The following is a 17,270-nucleotide window of genomic DNA, read 5'->3' as shown; positions in this document are numbered from 1 at the left end:
AGGTATCCCCAAGCGAAACCGGAACAGCTTGGAAATTTTCTGGCAGTGGTGCATAGGACAACTGTCTGGAACTGTACACAATTCAAAGACTCACTAGGAGCATTAGGTAATGAGAACATAATTCAGCCCCCAAAAAATCACAAAATCTCCCTGCCTGAGACGCCAGGGAAGGAAATCAGCACCCTCTGGTTAACACCTGAATATATATCAAAAGGCAGACATGACATCTTGAATCGAGGGAATATACTGCGCCTGCTGTCCCATATACCAACTTTGATAGAGGTGACGACGTTGGACTTGGTCTCAATAGAATTAATTAAACGCAAGGAGTCCTTGGAAGGAGAAAATACAAAGATGACATGGGCATCGACATCAATCGCACCAAAAATACTTTTAGAGAGCTATACTTTTAGAAGCTGGGGAATAATCATCACTCCATACACCAAGCCTGGATACCCTGATCTGCTAACCCCAGAAAACATAACTGCTGCACAAGCAATTCTAAAAAGAACTGAAACATCAGTGCTCAGAGGAGCAGTGGAACACTGTTGAATGAACAAAGAGATTTTTCAGGAAAATTACAGTAGCCGTCAGGATTTGGTAATGCCACCAAACTGGCAAACAGATCTAAGATGGATTGTAAGGACAATAAACAATCAAAAAAACTGCCAGCCCACTGGGAATAACCAGCACAAATGGACTCCTACGAATATGCTCATGGAATGTAAACGGTCTAGCCAATAAAACAACAGACCCAGATTTTGTCACCCACCTAAGGTCATTTGACATCGTAGCACTACAAGAAACCTGGCTAATAGACCATCCGCACCCTCAGTGATATTTGTGTTTTTTCATGATAGCGCTTAGGGGGGCAAAATACGGTCACCTTCAAGTAGGTCTTATAACGTATGTCTCAAACACAAATATATATACAGCCCCTGAAATCGGTCCAATTTATTCAGCAACAATGGCAATAAACCTTCCCACTCCATCCTCAACACCAGGTAAAAGGGGTACCGATATCACGATAATCAATGCTTATGTCCACCTGAAACGGAAAACTAAGGCAGCAAAGGAACTGTGTGACTTTTTGGAGGCCTGCATAAGAAAAGGGGCTACAACAGACCTTACTCTCACTGGGGATTTAAACCTCAACCTAATGGGTGCGTCAACAGATGACGAAGTGTCCCTTCCAAATTCAATCTGGAACATCCCACCGCAAGGGAAACTGCCACCGGACAAACGAACCAAAACCGGAAAGCAGCAACTTGAGGATCTTGAACATCTTAACTTCAGAGCAATCAACTGGAAATTTGCCGGGGATATCCTCCCCTGCAATAACTCAATGCTCGTCAACAGCTAACACAATACTAGACTACACTTTCTTTAACCCTATTTCATCAAATCTCTTCTTTCCAGCTGGGTGACAAAGCTGATAGTGACCATCGGCCTCAAGAAGTCATGCTTAGAACAAACATTCCTATGTTCGATCGGTCTCTGGCCCCTCAAGGATCAGTATTTTAATCAATTTTAGAGAAATTAGGTTTGTACAATTAGTGGACAGTAGCCTGCTGGAAAATTCAGTACAGCACTTCAAATCACGGGTTTGATCAAGTGAAGTTGGGAAATGGGAGAATTTTACTACAACAATGGCAGCTTATGCCACTTCAATCAGACCAATGATCCAACAGAGACACCGCAGTATGAAGCATATGTCAAAAACTGACAAAAAGAAAATTAAGCTTATTAAAAATTAAATTTATCGTATGTTGAGACATTTTTTAAATAACCCAACTGACAAAACGGAACTAGCATTGTTACAAAAGCAAAAAGTGCTGTTGAGGAAACAAAAATGGGAAGCCAACAGATCCATGGAGGACGAGCTCTGGGCAAAATTACACCAACATCAAACAGAGTAACAGCGCAAGATTCTGGGGAGCAATAAACCGCTTCATTTGTCCTTCACAGGGAATTTCTTCCAATATCTCAGAAGAAGTCTGGGTAAATTACCTCAGGATTAATTTCCATCAAGACACTGAATCCGGAGCTTTGGTCCCGAAAACGTAATCGATTCAGGATGTGCATCAACTGACACTGCCTGGGCAGCATGTAACTCTATAGACCTTGAAAACCCAGAGGGACACTTACCAATGGATGTTCCGTTAAATAGCAAAATCAGTATTATCAAGTGGCAAATAGGGAAGGGAAAGGGAGAGGGGGCCCCAGGCCCTAACAGAATTCCACTGGTTCTTTGCCAACAAGATACAAATGTCTGGGCTGAGGCGTTTGAACCACTTTTTACCTAAATAAGGCTACTGAACATGCTTCCACGTTCCTGGAGAGGATCAATAATTTCTCCAATCTTCAAGTCAGGTGACAAGTCTTTGCCAAAAAACTAGCCACCACTCATGGATAACGAGGCAAAGTTTTTTGCAGGAACACTACAAGAGGAGATACAGGCTTGAGCAACAGAGAAAACAGTAATCCCACCCAACCAGACTGGCTTTGATAAAACAGTCCGAACAACTACAAACATCCTAGCCATGGCAATGCTAATAGGAAAAAAGGAATCAACAAAAATGCCACTACACTATGTTTGATCGACTATACATGTAGATCGCAACAGCTTCTGGTCTAAACTGAGAAGCAAGGGCATTCTATAGCCTCTGCTAAACCTGTTAATCAACCTGCTTACTAATACATGGCTTCAGATAAAGCTGGGTGATGAGTCACTCCTGTCAAGAAGCATACCAATTGAAAAAGGGCTCAAACAGGGATGTGTCTTAGCACCCACACTGCTTAACTTGTTTTTAGCAGACCTTCTCCCGGAACTCCGCAAAGTTACAAAAAACTCAGCGGACTTCCGCAAGTAGCAGAGTGCAGTGCGAACTGCAGTTCAGGCTGTTCTTTCCTGCCGCTTGGGTAGAAATTCTACCCGAGCGGCAGTTCGCACTTGCAAACTTACCATTCGAGAGCATGGAAAAAACTCAGCCGCACTACTTGGAATGGAGTTTTCTGCACTCAGTGAGCTCCGCAGAGCGTGGGGTACAGAAAACTCAGCAAACTCCACGAACGGATCGGAGCTCACCGCCCAGGCCTACCCAAAACTAGGAGGCTTAACACTACCATGCATCCTTTACGTGGACGATATAGTCCTGATCAGCCACACACAAGTGGGTGTACAAGACCTCCTGAACACCGCGCAGGACTATCCCAAAGTCAACGGACTAACCTTGAGAAAACAAGGACCTAGACGATCAGCAAAAACCGAAAGAAACCTGTAGTTTGGTTCTGGGCCAGGACCCACATTGAAGTTACATCCGAATACAAATATCTTGGCGTGACTATAGACAAAGGTGGCCATTTCACTGTCCAGAAAAACAGTATCAGGAGTATAGGCCTCGCCCTGGCAGTCTCATTAAAAGGCCTCAACATAAAAACTAAGCGGCCTGTCGATTCTGCCCTGGCACAAGTAGTCCATGCCAATCTCTTCGAACAATTGCCAATGGCGGGAAAGCACAGCGGGGAAGGGATGAAAAGGTACTTAATAACACAGTTACAACAGTGTGTAGGGTTATTATTCGTCTGCCCAAATATAGCTCACCAGTGCAAATCAGGCTAGAATTTGGTATACAGAAACAGTCTTTGGCAAGACAGGGGGCGTAGAGTATCACCTGGGACAAAGTCCGGAAATCTACACCAGGAACTCTCTATCAATACCTGAAGAAAGAGTTACAATAACAAGCCACCTCACCCACTTCTAAATACCTCAAAAGTAGCCTGACCAATATGGGACTAAACCAGCTCTGGGGCACTCCTGCAAACAACATCATATTAAAAATATTGGTTTGGAAAATGGTCAAGTATCTTTGGTGGATTGAGGATAAGGCTTCTCTTTCAAAAAGGGCACACAGAAAGATGACCTTGAAAACCTATACAGCTCAGCTGCTCAGAATTATTTTGACCTGGAGTATGCCAAAGCCACCAAAATTAAGTTCTTAAAGCACCGACTTGGTCTGCTACCCTGCATACAACATTTCCCACACTGGTTAAAGGAAAAAGCGGGTTCTACCTGCAGCCTATGCGGCTCAGCACCAGAAGACCTGCAGCACCTGCTATGTACATGTAAAGACCTGCTGGAAGAACGTAAACAACTATTAAAACACCACTTGAATCAGCAAGTGATATGCACTCGGAGTTAAGCAGGGCTAGCCATTTTTTCCGCTGGTGACCCTCAGTTGAATTGCCGTCTAGTGAATTACCTGAGTCTGGTGCGAAAAAAAATGCCACTACAAAAGACATGAACCGGACAGGACAGTCCCTTTGGAACAACTTCATTTTAATTATTCCGATCAAGCTTTTGGAAGAGGGCAGCTCCACTTATCACATCAGTCCTGATAAAAGCCACCTACAACGAATAAATTATGCCAGGTCAAAATATGAGATCAGCACTTTATTAAAGACTTAAGGACTTTTTGCACTCAGAAACACTTTGTTTAAGCCTGGCACCAGGAGTGATGGGAAGCAGCGGACTGGAACAGAGAACTTTGCACCCTCAAAACATGCCCTAAACCAAAAACAGATTGGTTATGATGAACTACTTCTCAGTCGCTATAGTTTTAATTATATGAATTAGTAAATGTCTTTTATTTAATATTATATGTATACATGATCTAACTTGTTGTTTTATCGCATTGCAATGCTTGTTATTAACCATGCAAATAAACTAAACCTAAACCTGAAACCTGAATCATCGCTGAATCCACCAAGTCCTTTGACCTGGGACCCCCTAGTTTGTTCATGTACTGAACTGCTGACACATTGTCCGTCCGTTACAGCATTGAGCACGTCACCTCATTCTGCGTAAAATATCTTCTCACCAAAGTTCCTGCCAGCAGCTCCAGGCAATTTATATGCATTTTCTTCTCTTTGTCCATCCAATGATCTCCTGCCAGTACAGGTCAACACCGTGCACCCCAACCATCTAAACTCGCATCAGACTCTTACTATCTCTGGATATTCTCAAAAATTGTTTTGATTCCAAGATTTCATGCTCATCAACCACCATCTGAGTTCCACCTTCATCTCTTCCATAAGAACAACCTCCAGTAAAAACCTCAAACCACTTTTCAGGTGCATTCTCTTCAACCTCTGTAACGTCTCATAGTTCAAAGGACCAGGAAAAATAGCTGGTATCCTAAAAGAAAAAATACCAACCATGTGAGCTAAGATTCTCAGAGAAATATGACCTTGTAGTAATACCCTCTTTAATTCCTTCCTTATCCTCTTCAACTTCTCTTTTGGAAGTTTTAAAATCCATTCTACAGTGTTTACTAAAAAACCTAAATCTGTATCTCTTGACTTGGTTCCAAACAAGATTTTTTCCTGCTAACCACAAAACCCAAAGTTTCTAACAAATTAATTGCCATCCCTGTGTATTCTAAAATTTGTGATTTGCTCTGATCCGTGACCAAAATGTTGTTTAAGTAAATGATCAATCTCACACCTCTTTCTCTCAGAAATGACACTACTGATCATAAAATCTTTGTAAAACAAAATGGGGCTGAAGAAAAACCAAAAGGAAGGTACACAAATTTCCAAGTGTTCCTGCCCCACTTGAACATGAGATACTTCTGATGTGGTTCCCAAAGTGGAACTGTTGGATATGCATCCTTCAAATTGAGTCAACCAATTTCTCATTTGCAGGATGTCCCTCAACATGTGCATACCTTCGATCTTGAAGTAATTATACACAACCCAAAAGTTGAGACTTTTTTCAAATGTATTACCGGTCTCATCACTTCGCCATCTATCTCAACTCAGAAAATATTGCTCACAAAACCCCCTTGTTCTTGGCCTACTTCCATAATCACTCCTTTCTCTCTTAGCTCAGGTACTAGTTTTTCTTGTTATACTCCGAACTGAACTACTCCAGGCACCCAACTCTGAATCATTTCCTTTATGAATTTGATGCGGTAACCCTGCACCCTCTCTAGAACCCAAGAATCCCTTGCTACCTGTAACCATTTGTAGTTAGTCAACTCTGCTGCCCAACTGTACTGGGATAGAAGTAAGGCGTAAAGCACTATCTTTGTGGGTAAAAACTGGAGGATTTCCTTTCTTCTTGTCCTTTTGAGGGGCTATGTCCCTGGGAAAAAGAAGATCTCACAATTCCCTGTTCCCGCACAGGAAAATGACCCCTTTTTTTGTCCTCATTTAAAGAATAAGTGAGAAGTCTTTAAGCAAGCCAATGGTTTATTCTTGGATCCCCGGATGAAGATAATCGTACAGTCTGGTTATTTGAGCCCCCGGGGATCCGACAAAACCAGCTGCCAAGATCCTAGAGGAGGTAAGTACAGAGGGTGGAGTGTGCATCACCTCCACAAGATGACACCTCTTCCTTTCATCTCACTTACATCATAATCATTGGACTTTGTATGTCTTGTGACATTTCAGGATATTAGTGTAAATTATTAACCCAGTCGTCCCAACTCCTCCACATTCTAATCCTTTTTCTTGAGGTACTAGCAAGATCCAGCCTACGAATCCGTCTCACCGGGGCAACCAAATCTAATAATACTGGTGGTTGAGAGGAAATCCATTTTAAACAAATTTCCCTCTTTGCAAGAAGAATCAACAAAAATAGAAGGAAGACCTGGGAGTTAGACAGATTGTAGCTAATACTCTCCTCTGGTAAAACCCCCAAAATAACCAAAATCAGGCTTACCTTGATCTCTTCCCCCCAGACCTCCGAGACAATCTTAAGAATATTTTGCCAGAAGCCCTGGATAGGAGAACACTGCCAGAACATGTGCATGTCATTCGCACTGTCAGAGGCGCACTTCAAACAGGCCTTCCGATATTCATCTCCCAATTTAGATAGTTTCTTCCAGGTCTAGTATGCCCTATGGAGTGTGAACATATGATTCATCCTAAGATGGGCAGCTTTGACCACATTCCATAAAGTGTGTATCGATACTTGCCATAAGTACATTACGTTGGTCAAAGGCAGGTCTCTTCTCTAGGACTCCTCCATGGGTACTAATGGTGGTTCCCCCTTAATCAAAAGCCAATACCATTTGGATACCCCTTTACGTTGAAGGGGCTCCTATTTGGAACTCTCCAGGTACTCCCACCTGCCTAAAAGACAGTCTATCGACCTCTTTATTGGAAGAAGGTATTTTGAACTGGGGTCAACTGCTTCAAGAGAACAAACTTCTTCCATGGGATGTACTTTAGAATATCACACATCAAAGACTTTCAAGATTTAAGTTTTATCAGTTATCTAGCTGGGAGGCTCACTTAAATAAAGAAGGAGAAGTAAATGAAGAACACAAAACTATGCTACGGGAAAATGACCCCTTGATTTCCGGGCCCAACCAAAAACACGGTCACTGAAGACCATCTTAATATCTCTCTGGGACTTTTGTAATGAAGAGTATACCCCCACAAATTTAGGCATTGACTTAATAAAGTTGTCTGCAAAATCAAAAAAGAAAACCTTTTCCAAATGGCCCAACCTTAGCTTATGGTCAATCTTGAGGAAAATGCTTTTTCTGCACTCTACCGATAAAGCAGTATTTGCATTGCAAATCGCCCGTTTGACCCACTGACACAATTCGTCTGTACCCACACTCTCTTTATTTATATGTGCCTCCTCCACCAAATCAAAAAGTTTTGGCAGTGGGCTGGAGACATCGTGATGATCTTGACATATATGCAATCCTTGTCTAATCCCTTTTTAGGGATCACGCCCCTCATTACCTGTAAAAGGCAGTATTTTAGGATCTAACTCCAGGGTCACCATAAACTTGTCCTCCAAACACGGTCTAGGATACCCTGACCTCAACTTGACCCTTACCTCTTTAGGAATCTGTTTTCTGATCCATTAATGCATGCATTCAGCTACATGCTCCAGAGGCAACAATTCTGGAGACAGAGGGCGCCTAACCAAAAAAGGGTCAAACATCAAATCCCCTGAAGGGTCCATAATGACTTCAATATTTGTGTCCTTTATCCTCTTCTTCTTCTCCTTTACCTGTATTACCTCCTCACTACCAGACTCATCAGTCTCAAATTCTGGTGAGCAGCTTATCTTGACTTTGGTACTACCTGAAGACTCATCTGTGAATGGGCAATGAACACCAGAGAGGAGATGCGGTACAAATATGGGATTTATTCAAAGTCTCTTTGGTTTCAGAGGTGTAACAAAGCTCGGTTTCCCTCCCGTCTTCCCCTCAGAGGAAGGGTGTTGCACAGGACCTCGTCGTCATCCCATTGAGTTGTAGTCAAGGGACATAAAAACAAAGAAAAACAAAATATGGTTTAGGATGTGTGGTCTGGTTATGTGCATTGGTTTCAGGGAGGGGAGTGAGGGATGAACACCCACACACAGTTTTGTCACCAGGTGAATGCCAATAGCATCTGTGAGAATACGCTGCTAAGGGATGCCTCTTGCGCTCTTATCCCTCCCCTGCACTGGCTACTGGCTCTTCTGCAGCTGAGCTCCCTTTCCCAAACCACCCCCAGATGTGGTCTCGTACCTCTGGGAGCCACGCTCCTCCGGGAGCGTGGCTGGTATGCGTGGAGTACCGGATAGGGTCCAGCTCCCGCTTCCTTGCGTCCTGGCTCGGTAGTTCTGGAGGTGACGATGATGCCGGTCGTCCGGCTTCCACAGGAGATGTTTTGTCAGGGCCTTTGGGAGTCGTAGCAATTCCTGTTCTTGCTCTCCACCCTTGGTTCCTCGTCCTGTTGAAACACCCGGTTTCTGTTTTCTTTCCTCACGTTTCCTGCTCTAAAGTCCTCCTTCTCGTCGTCCTCGTTTTCTATTGGAGCATGTGATGGCATCGGCCCGAAATCCAGGAAGTAGGAAAAGTTAAAGGGACCACCACCGTCCTCCGACTAGTCTTCAAAGGTAGAGTGAGAGCAAAGTACAGGAGACACATAATCCTGAGAAAAGTGCTTTCTCTTTTTAGCCACTTTTCCTCTTTTCCTAGACTGAGAAGCCTCCCCAGCTGACCAAAACCTTTTTTCCTCTGAAGCTGCCCTAGTACTTGCTAACATATCCTCCTAATTCTTCTCCATTCATGCCCCTAAATCCATGGACAGTTTTTCCACAGCTATTTTAATTTCTCCTCAAACTGAGGCCCATCCAACTGTAATTTTTCTTCACTCATCTTCAAAATTACTTAATATGTTCTACTTTTAAAAACTATAAAAGAAATGCAGTCACTATATACATATAGTCCACACCAGCACCAGAACCAATCCCTTTAACAGCCCAAAACTGCTGATCTACCCACTGTTCATCAATCCAATACTTTAACCACCTCTCTTCAACTGTCAGTACCTCGTCTAACAGACATACCGTCAACAGTTGAAACTGTCACTACAATCTATCGTTCCGTAACAAAACACGTATAGAATAGTGTATGATAATCTGCCCAACCTCACAAAATGGCCGCCTAGTCTTTTCTCTATTTTTACTAAAGGTTTTGGCATATGGCACACAATAAGCCCTTCCTTATTTTGACACAGATGTCTCTCAAAACCTGCAGTGCACTGCTCAACAGCGTTTATAAATAATGCAGTACAATCATTCTCCCAGCTTGACCATAATCCGTTGAAAAATCGTGATATGCTTACATTTGGAGCATGCGAAGGGGGAAGCGCTCCATAGCACACGCTGCTGAAGCAATGCATGAGAATTGTCAATATCAGAACTGCACGCACCCAGCACGGCCGGCTCGAGCTCCCCGCGTGTTCAGAGGCCTACAGCTCATACGTCATAGCAACAGCCCCAGGCCTCCCAGTAAGCCTTACATTTTTTCTTTGTTGACTGAAAAATTATACCGTCCAAACCCAGAATTGCTATGCTGCCATCCTATAAAATTTAATTTTTACAGTTTACAGTTTATAAACTCTTATCATATCCTAAACTGAACCATACTTATGAACGTTCTTGATTTACAAATAACAGTTTCACTCATGCACTAGGTTAATAATTTTTGCTAAATTTATATACAGTTCTTGAGTATCTAATAAAGTCACATTCAATCAGTACTTTCTTGTTATTAATTACTCTCACACTCTCCATACCATTACTTAACTGCTGGAGCAGCACCAAATTAAAGGCTGAGTGTTTGGCGTTCTGTGGTTTTGTCATGTGAGAATTCTAAGTTCTATGTTCTTTAAAGGAGCTGCTGGAGTAGTGGTAATAAAGGATTTTGCATAATGTTTGCCTCCAGGTCTTGCCATGAAATTTGTATTAAGTAGTATATTTACTTTTTTGGGGTATTTAAATGAAAAACCTATATCTTGTATGAAATAAAATTAACAATAAAATAGAATTTACAAAAAAAGGTGATAATATAATAGGATTTTTTATTGATACTTTTGTTATTTGAAAATTAAGAGATTTTACATCAATTTTATACTATACAGATTGAAATTGTATTTAGTTTTTATATAAGAGATAGTTTAAAATAAAGGGGGTCAATGCGATGTCGGTTGGACCGGCTTCTGTGGTCCTGTCAGAGGCGGTCGGAGCACCGCGGTCATGTCGCCCAACTGCCATATTAAAATGCGTGTGAATGCAGAGAAATCTGACTGCTGGAGTCCATCCGATTCCCACTGACATTTCTAACTGTGGTGGTGTCAGAACAGACTAATGGAGGTTGTCGGTGAGTGGACGACCCTAAGGACCGCCCTATTACTATGCGCCATTCAGATGAGCCAACCATAGCAATCCAACCAGCTCATCAGGGCTTCCGGAAAAGAAGGGATAGCCCGACACCCACCTCTACAAAGCTTTCGACTTCCTGCACTGACATGAAGCCTATTCTCCTATATTGTCCTGCTGATACTGTACCTTCTCACTCAGAGCCAAAATCTGAACCGTCGTGGACGTCACTGCAGTACGTAACACATTGACCCGTTGACATATGGTCCCCACCAAATTGAGGCACTGCTATGGAAGACCATGCCCGTAGGGTTGTCTATAAGAATTGGGGTGTGCAAGCAACATGTCCCCAAATGAACACACCCTGGGCATATAACCAATACCAAATATATGAAGTGCTGGAAACGAGGGAGCCTGAAGAAACCGTTGAAAGATCGAGTAGTGACAGACGCTTTGAAGTGTTTGAAGTGTTCTGGCATTGTTGGTGGTCATCACCAGCAGGTGTTAAATCCTGATGCAGATAAGGGTCCCAATGGAGCCTCCATATCATCCTCTAACTCCAGGGGTGATCTATTATCAACTCTGCAGCAGTATCACCTACCACTGCTGCACATGGAACAGCCAATGAGACACTTAAAAGTCCATTCCCAGTATTGATAGGTCAGATCAGAAGCATCACCATAAATATCATGCGATAAAGTCTGAGTAGTAACTCCTAGAACTAACGCAAGTAACAACAATTGGCAATTCCAACTGCCCTGAATTCCTGTAGATGCAAAGTAACTATTGTCAACAGATATCTTGATGTTGTGCTATTTCACAATAACAAAAATCTTGCATAAGTGGGACAAGATGGCTATTACATATATGCAGCGTACATGCTTGTAAGCCACACTCTCATGTACGTCATCCACACACCTGAGAGAGTCCCCCCAGGACACTCATCACACTCAAATTACCATTGTGGAGGACACTAAAACCACATATAAACACACATTTCACCAAACCGTAAAAATCTACCATTACAAAGGTAATAGAGATGGTGTGCCTGTGTCAATGTGTGTAGGTCAAACATCCCTGGGGAAAATAAAAAGACACTGCACATCAACTGACTAAAAAAACACTATTGGTCAACTTTGACCCACACTGTACATCAATAATGGGTTTCACTCACTACATACCCCCCAACACATCACACTGTGGATAAGGTTAGGGGTGTTGAATCACTGAGCCAAACATATCTAGTGGAACCCTGTATGTAACATCACTGAATGTATGCTCCCATTACATCTGCATGGTTACTCCTAAGTTCAGATCAGTGACAATTCTCAGCCAAACACTCACAACATGTACATGTGTGGACAGCTCAGAAACAAATGTGAACAAGAGTGCAATAAACTGGCACAAAACAGCACCTCCTCACAAATGACATAGATCTCATAAGCTGTGACACCCTTACATTGTACTTAAGCTAGCCTAACTTGTTGCAAAGTTTCAGTAAACTTACCACTGCAAATGGATCCGCTATCATGGGGTAACAAACCCAACTATTGTCACACATCCAAAAGATTTCAAAAGCAACAAATTGAATCAGTAGCAAATGCAGGACAAAGATCCATATGAACTTTTCAGTTTTTATACAGACAAATCCCTCAATGTGACGAAAACAAAGGCCTATCACCAGTCCAAAAATGTCCATGTGGTCCAGAACACTGCTGTGCTATGACACTCACAAACAAGATAACTGCCAGGGAAATCTCATTAGGAAAGGGGCAACCAATGGGAAGTCCAGGTGCCTCTGGTGAGTTATTGGGGTGGACTGGGGTTCATATTAAGGGTACTGGGTTGGACCTGGGGAGGATTTGGCCTGGGATTGGGAAGGTTGGGTAGGTAAGTGGGAGTGATGGGCTTGGAATTAGGAGGTCTAGATTCTGGAGTGGGACGGAGGGATGGAACAGGTGGATAACTCTTCTTAGAAGCTCTAGGGTGAGTACAGGAAAAGGACCTTTTTGTTTTGGAAGGGGGTTGTTCTGAATCAGAACGGTGGGTTGCTGTTTTTACCCCCTTTGGTGGTAGGGTATTGTTTTGTAGTAGAAGGGCCATATTGTGGGGTGTTGACATGGGAGGGTAGGATAGTGGTGAGAAACCAGACCTTTTGTGTTAAGGGACAGCTGTGGCAGGGAAAGGATCAAGGGGACACAGGGCAAGAGTTTTGTGAGACCGGGGAGGAGGAATGTGTCTTGGCGGTAGAGGGATGTGAGGTCTGAGGTACTGATTTGCCTGCAGTGCATGCATGTTTCTGGGACTCTGATTTTTGTTGTGGAATGCTTCTGGTGTTTGGAAGAGAGTGATGTCTCTGTGGCTGCAGTGTGGTGTTTGTCTTTGTGATGGTGTAATTGTCTGTGGCTGGTGATGTGGGTGTGACATCTGTGTGATGATGGAAGTGTCTGGCTGGTGTTGTCAGTGTGATGTCTGTCTGTGTATGGTAGAAGTGTGGTGTCTGTGATGGTTGGAAGTGGCTGGGGCTGGGGGTGTGGTGTCTGTTTGTGTGATAGTGGACGTATATGTGGCTGGTGTTGTGGGTGTGGTGTTTACATGTGTGATGGTGGAAGGGCCTGTGGCTGGTGTTGTGGGTGTGGTGTCTGTCTGTATGATGGTGGAAGCATCTGTGACTGGTGTTGCGGGTGTGGTTTCTGTCTGTGATGGTGGAAGTGTCTGTGGCTGGTTTTGTTGGAGTGGTGTCTGTCTGTGTGATGGTGGAAGTATTTGTAGCTGGCGTTGTGGGTGTGGTCTCTGTGTGATGATAGATGTGGTGGTGAATGTGGTGAATGCATGATGAGTGGGTGTGCTTGTTTTTGGCATTTTATGTTTGTGTTTGTGTGTGCTGCGTGTGTCTATTGATGTGGATGCGTGATGCTTGTGTGTGCTTTGGCAGGTGGGGGGATAGGGACAGTGGTTTGGGAAGGGGCAGCAGGTGGGGTAGAAAGCTCGGAAAGTTGGAAGGCTGCCATGAGTGTGGAAGCCAGAACCTGAAAAGTTCTTAGAAGGCCAGACATTTCAGCGTAGATGCCTTCCAGCTACTACACCATCAGGTTTTGCTGGGATGTTTGCACCTGGAGGGCATTTAGCGCTGCTGTCTGACCTACATAGATCTGCCTCAGATGGTCAATAGCCTCCACACTCAGAGTAGCAGAGGAGAAAGAGGCAGGGGGTGAGGTGCCAGAGTGGAAAGAGACTCTTCCCTGCTTATGGGAGCGAGCCCGGATAAATGGTTGGGCAGCAGCAGGGAAGGTGGAGATGGTAGGTTATGGCGTACACGGATATAGAAGACTGAGGCCCTGAGGAGACCACCACTATGGAGCATTCATTGAAGCTTGATGAGGATGTTGCTGTACAGTCAGCGTGCGGCTCCTCCGTGACACTCCCACCACGCTATGGGCCAATGGGACCCTCTGTGTCACTGGGTTGAAAAGAACCATTGTTGCCAGCTGTATCCCCACCTGTCTCTGCCCTGCCTCCTTGACTGCCCTGGGTAGATGCTGAAACAAGAAGTTACATATTTAAGTTGTCATAGCTTGACACACTACTGAAGCATATCATAACACAGCACATTCCACAATAGTCCAAAATCAAATTGCCTAAATTGGAAACCACAGAGCTGTGCAGAGACAAAAATAATGGTGTCATCACCACAGTCTGCTCCAACTGCATATGTGACTATATCGCAAATCCAGCAGCATGTGTGTATCAAATTATGTCATCGCCCTGTCTACCTAGGTCCTTGCCTCATACCAAAGTTAACAGATATCTAATAGGATGTCAACATTATAAACCAGCCATACATGTGAGAGGCTGGCCTGGTATATGAGGTCCACTAATGTAAGTGGGCACCTTGCACCAGTCCAGACAACCCTTATAAATAGCACTAATACGCAGTGGGCCCTGGGGGGGACCAAACCATACACTAAGAAAGTGGTATAAGAACCATGACACGAGTCAGGACAATTTTTAGAGGATGCAGAATTGCTAGGGACCCACAGAACGACCCAAGGTAAGTAGATAGGGGCCCCACGGAGAGCGTGTGCAGTGTGTGAACACGACCACGTGCCCCATAAAAGTCTATGTGCAAGTCGCGGTTGGAATTTTAAAGTTTAGGCACCCTTCCCAGTGGACCCTGAAGAAACCCCATGGAAGACAGAAGAATGGAGAGCCACCCCACCTGTTGATACCGTGGTACCCAAGTTACCTGTCCCAGGGGAGCCGGGTGCATAGGTGTGAAGTGGTGTCGGACACCGCCTTCGAACCCAATAGAGGACTTCAGGAAAGTGCTGCTGCTGGAAGAGGAGAAAGTGTCCGGAGGAATCCAAATGTGGATTCCCAAGGAGGAGTACCTGAAAGCAGAGTGGACAGTGTCTATGTCACTCACAGGTGAGCAGGAGACTTGGAAGACGGATGCCCTCCGATGTCGGGTTCTTCAGGAAAGATGACAGTGACCTTGACTCTGCAGCTTCGAGGACCAGGCAATGCTGAGGATGACCAGGACCCGATATGAGCTGTCCCACAGATGATGTCGAGTGCTGAGGGTCGGTGTCCGGCGGGAGCACTAACAAGCCTTGGCAAATGAAACCCACATAGGAAGACAAGAAGGTGAACGGTTGGGACCAGCAAGGGCAAGTAGACTCACCACAAGCAGGGTAGTCAGGGCAGGCCCTGAGCAATCAGGGGAGTCCAAGGAAAACAAAGCTGACCCTCAAATGGACCCACAGGCCAAAGGCACAGGAGTCGCGAGAGGGCCTCAAGCAGCTCAACAAAAGATACAGGCCACGATGCACATGATGCGGTTTTGCTAAAGATTCTTATCATTCGAGATGCTCGAGGTTGGGGCTAATTGGAGACCGCAGATCTTCTTGCAAAGATGTCAAAAAGCCTTTGCAGGTGCAAAGGGATGCGGTACCCAGTGGTTCAATTATTACAACCCCCACTAGAACTACTTGCCTCAGATTTGGTAAAAAGGTAGACCAGGCCTCGGGAGCTGAGGAAAACCGCCACCTGTGTTGCAGAGCCCACGGGGCCAGAGGCGCTCAGGCTCTGCAGACCGGTCATCTTCGTTGCGGTGCCTGCGAATGCAGGGGAGTGACTCCTTCACTCCAAGGGAGATTACTTTGGTTGTCCTTGATGCGTCACAGGCCTTGGAAGGTTCCTGTATGATGCACCATCACAGACGATGCAGCAGACTGGAAGGGAGACTAAATCAGGCCCAAACGGAGTCCAGAGTGCCCAGATGGTAGAAGTGCAGTGGTTTCAGTTCTGAACCTTATCCCATGATGGATCTAGGGACCTACACCCAGGTATGCCCTTAAGTACCCTAGGGAAAGGGTTGGGAAGATTCAGGGGACCCTCCCAGGGAGGGTCTGGACAGGGGAAGGTTACTTCTATGTTCATTGTCCAGTTTCGTGCTACAGCAGGAGGCAGCAGCTCCCAGGACTGGTTTAAACTGGACTATGCACAGGGACACTAAAAGTGCCCTCATGCAAAATTTCAGGTGATGGCAAGTGCACCCAACCGCCCTAATACACTAAATCCTGTCAAGGAGGTGATCACACCTACCTGTGACAGGATTCCTATTGTTCTGCCTTCCCCTGCTCGAGCTTGGCTCAGCAGTAGGAGGGCAGAAATATGTCTCTGGTCAGCAGCAACCATATTGTGCTGTCTGGGACTAGAAGGCTGGCACCCGGAACACTGAGAGTCTTATGGAGGGGTCTTCCAATGCTTGGAATCATGCCTCCCACACTGTTTAAGGTGGGGGGGTATGATTCCAGCATGTTTGGAACCAAACATGATAGGATTCATTGCAGACGTTTTCGAAATGGATATTGCGCGATTACGCGGTTCCCCTCTATGTTGTATATGGCTGCTTCACTGAGAACCCAGGAGAATGGACTCTGTAGGCTGCAGGGGTGTCCTGCTCATGCAGGGGCACCCTCTCACTTAGAACCAATGACCCTGCCCTCAGTATTGTAAAGGCCTGCGATAGGGGTGACATAGGTTTTAAGTGCAATGACCCTTAGATATAGTAAAACTATATTTTTAGTAAGTGGTGCATGCACCAACTTACAAAGGCTGCAATGGCAGGCCTGTTGTTTCATTTTGAATGGTCTCTCATGGGTGGCATGATACATGCTGCAGCCCATGGGAGACCTCTTGGATACCTATGCCCTGGGTACATGGGTACCATATACTAGGGACTGACACGGATACCCCAGTATACAATCTGGGATGTATCTAAGTACTGAACACACCAATTTAGGGAGAAAGCAGGTAGACTGGGGTCCTCATTAGCAGGATCCCAGTCAGACTAGTCAAAACACAGCTTAATACCAGGCAAAAAGTGGGGGTAACCATGCAGAAGGATGCTACCTTCCTACTCTACCTATCAATACAAGGATCTGCAATTCACTATAGCTCATGTTTCCTGGACACTCTACATGTAGGATAGTTGGGCTCCTGATACAGAAACGTTGCTGTATCTTGTGAGTAACACCAATGATATGGAAGGGCCCATTCCACAGTGTTCACACTTCACATGTGA

This window comes from Triturus cristatus, chromosome 6 (assembly GCF_964204655.1).
Source record: "Triturus cristatus chromosome 6, aTriCri1.1, whole genome shotgun sequence".
NCBI classification, from domain to species: Eukaryota; Metazoa; Chordata; class Amphibia; order Caudata; family Salamandridae; genus Triturus; species Triturus cristatus.
This window is presented reverse-complemented; position numbering follows the sequence as displayed.